The following is a 5,473-nucleotide window of genomic DNA, read 5'->3' on the forward strand; positions in this document are numbered from 1 at the left end:
AGCCAGCCACACTGACTACCACTGAGGAAGTGAAGCTTTCTCAGTGTTAGGTTATAAGATTACATTTGGTTGTTGCTTCCTTGTATTTGCGTATGAACAAAGAACAACGTCAGTAAAGAGTAAGGCAGCTATTTACCACTGCATGGCATTTTCTAACACTGGACACACCCACCCCTAAAAACTAGGAGCCAGAGAAAGACACGGTCTCACAGCAAGTGCGTCAATAGCAAAAGTGTGGGAATGACTCCCTGATCAACCTCATTCTGGACAAGGGCTGCTAGCACACATACCACAAGTGACAGGCCACTGAACAGATATACAGGAGAAGGAGTCACTATTGCTTGCCAACCCCTACTGGCAAGAATACTAAAACCCTGGCCAAAATATTCCTCATGACCCAAGAGGAGTGTTACAGATTCCCTTCCTTGGGGATAAGAATTACTAATAATTACAGCAGCACACTCTGTTCTCCAGCAAGACTTGAACTGACAATGCTCTGAGCCCCATCTGTAAAGAGGATAATTCCTCTGTTCCTGCTAACAGCCATTAGTCAGTGCAACTCAGACCTGAATAAATTAACAGCAACTAGCTGCAGTCAGCACTTCCTGCAACAGCTTTATGGGCATACCTCTGCATATGCCTGGTTAGGAACTTAAAACCAGCTTCCTTCTCCTGGGGCTATAGTGGCTTGTCACTGTTGTATGACCATATTACTCAGTGGGTGTGGAGTTATCAAGGCAATGACCCAAAAGAATGCAGACTATCAGTTTACAGTGTGGAACTTTTGCCTACCCTAGGTCTGCTGGTTCATCTTCACATGGCATCTCTTGGCACATCTTTTCTGCATCTAAGAGTCCACAGGCAGCTGCTTATTTGAAAATAACAAGTACACTGTAAATGAGAAAACATAATCCATAAAATGTTTTCAAGATATTTTCTGCCAGCGTTGCTGCTGTGTTTATGGCCAATTTAATTCTGTTGGCCTTTTAGATTTCCTGTTACATGCAGAATTACCTTGAAAACAGGAATGTGAAGTTAAAAATACTGATTTAGGTGCAATGTAATCCAAGAGTGTACATCATGTGCAGCACTAAGTCCTGTATATTTATGATTCAGAAAAGAATAACGTACTTAATACAATGCACTGCTTTGCAGAATGTAGAATTAGCTACATATAATAGCATTAACTATTGGTTCTCCAACAAAAATCAGATTTGAGCACTTCTATCTGAGTCAGACTTCTCCTTCCTACCTTTTTAGTTTTATTAGCTATCCTGAATTTGTTTTCAAGAAGAATCTTCTGGGAGAAGGGAAAGAAGTTACCTTTCTTCTCTATTTCTACTACTGTCCTAAAGATGACAGGTATATTTGAAAAGACTCATGCATGAGGCAGAACTGTATTTCCTTGCCTGGCTTCTGCCCCTGACTTGCTTTGAAACCTCAGTGAGAGAAAAATGAAAAAAATCTTCTGTCTTATGTTATCCCCACCATCCCTAAAGATAGGGCTCTGACCATAAAGCCAGAAGAATATCTGAAGCCACTGCTAAGCAAACAGACTAAATCAGTCACTATTAGCCATTAGAAAGAGAACGTCTATACAATAACATAGCATTTAAGACATGCTATGTGGAATGATGTGACCTAAACCCCATTCCATTTAATACAGAATATTCGAATATTCTCTGAAATAGAAATTAGAAGCCTGGTCTCCTCATGCATAAACAGCATCTTCATAGGATCACTTGATAAACCTCATTTCCAAAAGGCTTTAACCCCTCTGCACTCTCTTGGGAAACACAGAATACGAAAGACTATCCTACTGTACAAAAAAGTCTTCTGAACCACTACGCAATAGCTTCACCCTGGCAAATAAATTAAGGCAGGGATGCCAGAACTTTCCCTGGTTGCGCTTTTTCAAAGTAAACTTCAGCCATTTAACAAGGAGGTAAGAGTTCATGAGTTAATCATGACCAGCTGAAGGTACTGCAGTCTGAAGATCAGGGGTAAAACTCAATCCTACATTCAGCCTTGCCTCTTACCTTGAAGACTCCCTACTCAATGTCAGCATCTTTTGGATTGAACTCTGAGGCACCCAGCTCACCTGTAACTCACTATATATCCATGCTGGGATACTGGTTCCCTCTAGGCACTTAAAGCTTGGAGTCTGGTGTTCCTATAGCATTTTCTGAAGTCAGCTTTCAGGCACTTCTGGAAGGATTCCACATCAGTTAACAGTTCTACACATTTAAATCCTATTGTATTCCTAAATTCTACATCTTAGATGTGTTCTAGGTATGAGTTGCTCAGGCTTGCCCATAAACAAGAGGGCATTAGGGTGCTCAAAGTGGACAGCAATAAAATGATATTGGCCACGCTAATCTGTTTCCCTTTTTTCTACAGTTCCACAAGCTGGGGGGCAGGGGTTCATTTACTATTTTAATATCTACAAACTTCTAAAAAATTTGCAAAATTCATCTTGATGCTGTTAAATGAGATTAAAGCAAGACTGATAAATGCATGCAAACAGAAAGAATCCAAATGAATGCAAAATTCAACCTAGCCCAAAGCAAACTACTAGCCTTCACACAGATTTGTATTCACACACTTAGACACCACTTTGTTAACTGTCGGACACACTTAGCGAAGTCGGTAAGATATTATGTTTAGAAGAGGCCTTAAGGTGTGGTTTGAAATCAATTTAATTAAAATGGTAGAAAAAGCTGTGTTCATGCTCTGAGATGAGATTAGTGTTCCAGAGTCATGAATTAGCCAAGCATCAGCTTAGCCACTGCAATTGTATATGCAGGCCTTAACCTGTGGCTAACATCGGGCACAGTGTGATTAAACGCAGGAAAATCTGGCAAGAAATGAATATGTTTATTATCTGCTTTTAAACTCACCCCATACTAATAGTGAAATTCAATAGGTATGGTGCATTATCCAATTAATTCTGGCTAAGGGAAATGGAAACTCAAGTTCTTTAACATCACTGGGTACCAAGTCTTGTAATGGTGTTTTATGCAATTTTACAATATATGGTCATAGGAATTTCCAGACAATTATCTAGATATGACATTTGTTCTAATTTATAGGAAGAAGCTCACTAGCACAGGTAGTACTAATGAAACAAAGCAACCACAAACTTGGGGAATGTGCTGCATGTTCAGCACGTAAGCAGAATCTGGCCCTAGAGATTACACTGAAATCAACGAGTCTTTAGAGACCGACATTTCCATTTGCAGTTTCCAATTAAAGCATGCATTATTTATAGCAGTAGAACCTTGGCCTTAATATAACACAACAAAGAGTCTTCTGTCAACTATGCTACAGTCCTAACCTATGCTGAGCCTGCACTCTGTGGAACTGCTGCTTTATGACAGGTCTTTCCTGACAGCAAAAGGGAATTAGGAAGGGAAGGGAATACATGGGACAGTTCTTTCAAGAGTAAACACAGTTAACACCTTTGTAACAGTTACACAGAAAACCTACTTCAGATGCCCCTCAGAATCACATAAACTGACATTCAAAAAGCCACACAAGTCCCTGTTTGCTGGATGACACAGAAAGAAAATAAAGCATAGCAACTCAGATATTCCTTGAAAAATTGTGCTTGGGAGTTGGAAGCAGGCTTGGAAGATTTCTACTACATCTAGCAGTTAGACTAGAAACTAATTGCATGTTGATCTAACTACATTTAAATATTTTATATCATTAAATGATAGTTTTACATGATAGCCACATTTATCTTCCAGTATGACCAAAGTGTGTGGATTTTTGATTAAAAGCTAGTATTCCAAGATGTCTTACAAAACAAAACAGAAACATGTCAAGATTACTAGTTTCTGTATCTAAATTTTCTTTATTTTTAGATGGCAAAGAAATAATTCTGATAGAACATCATATTCATATTGAAAGATCACTTACAAGGAGATACCAAAATCCCTCACTTTATTGTAGAATAACTGTACTGCCTGAGGCTGGTATAAAGAACTGATGAGAATTTGGTTCTATAAATCATACCTTAAATATACAAAACCTGCTATCATCAGTCTTTTCAGTAAACCAGTTAATGCTGAATATTTCTCCCCATTTACAACAGGGTAATAAATATGCAAAAAAAAAAAAAAGTAAAGTGGTTATTTTGTATTCAAGATCTCATTTCTAATTAACTTATCAAGCCTATTATACAGCCTGCTCAAGCAACAGTGGGGAAAAAAAAGAAAAAAAAAAAAACACAACTCAGCACATTAAAAATTCTAGTGGGCATGCAACTGCACCATGCTATGCCTGCAGCTCTGCTACTCCAAGCTGTACTCTTGCCTGTTCTCAAACGCTAAGATTGAGCTTGGTGCTTCTGTGAAAGATATAAAAACCGGGCTGAATGCTGCCAGAAATAATGTCTAGCAATTACTAGTAAGTGGTATAGATCATCCTTTACAACATTACTGAATAAATTCCCTAGAAAAGCAGATTGTCAAGGTGACACCAAAATGAAAGCTCAGTTCACTTACCAACTATTACAAGTCTCCTTGTGCTTTTTGCAAGATTGGGACTGTTGACATGAGTTTTGGCTGAATTCCAGTTTGGTTAATTAAATTCCACATACCTGCATATCCTTCGCATCCCTTTGCTACTGCTAAATGCTATTAAACAACCAACACATTACGTCAGTGTCCTCTGGGCCTAACATCAACATGGATCAAAATGCTTCCCCAATGCAAAGTCAGTGAAAAGCAGCTGGAATCCTTCAGAATAAAGTACTGCTGTTGTCATAAATGAGTACTTACCACTCAAGCAATTTCAAGTTAAAGAACCATCAGATTGCTGTGCAAACAAGTTAATACAATTTACACTGCAGCATTTTAAGGAAAGGAAATATTTCTCATTAGTAATAACATATGTGCTCAGTCGCAAATATCCAACTGTTATGCTTCCAGATGGAGAAGGATCAAGTGTTTATATTTGGTAGGCATCTCCAACCTTTTCTGTACCAAATGTACAAGAGGAAGATGATGTTTGTTCTGCTTATCAGTTTCTAACAATATAAGAATTTTCTTCTCTGAAAAAAGTTTCTCTTTAATTCTTTAATAAAGATTCTACCTATAAATTGCCAATGGCTTTTCTCCACATACCTCTCTTACTAACATTTTCCTATAAATCAAGAAATCTACAATTTACCTGAAGGGAAATTTTATCCTGTTGCAGTAGCATATTCTTTACAATTGTTTGTAAGAGAACAGTGATTCTGTCTGGTAGAAAGTTGAGATACTAGCTTCTTTATCCCCATGGGTTTTTTAAACCACCATTGTCAAATAATAAATGTGGAGTAAAACCATTTTAAGGTGAGCAACTTCTATTTGGGTAAATAAGATTCAGATGTACTTAACCACTGAATTTTCAAGTCAAGTTTATTTAACATCATATTTCAATAGCTTATATTTTTACTTCAACATTGAATAATAATATTATGCTA

Source organism: Myiozetetes cayanensis, unplaced genomic scaffold (genome assembly GCF_022539395.1).
Source record: "Myiozetetes cayanensis isolate MyiCay16 unplaced genomic scaffold, myiCay2020 scf1, whole genome shotgun sequence".
In the NCBI taxonomy this organism is placed as follows: domain Eukaryota; kingdom Metazoa; phylum Chordata; class Aves; order Passeriformes; family Tyrannidae; genus Myiozetetes; species Myiozetetes cayanensis.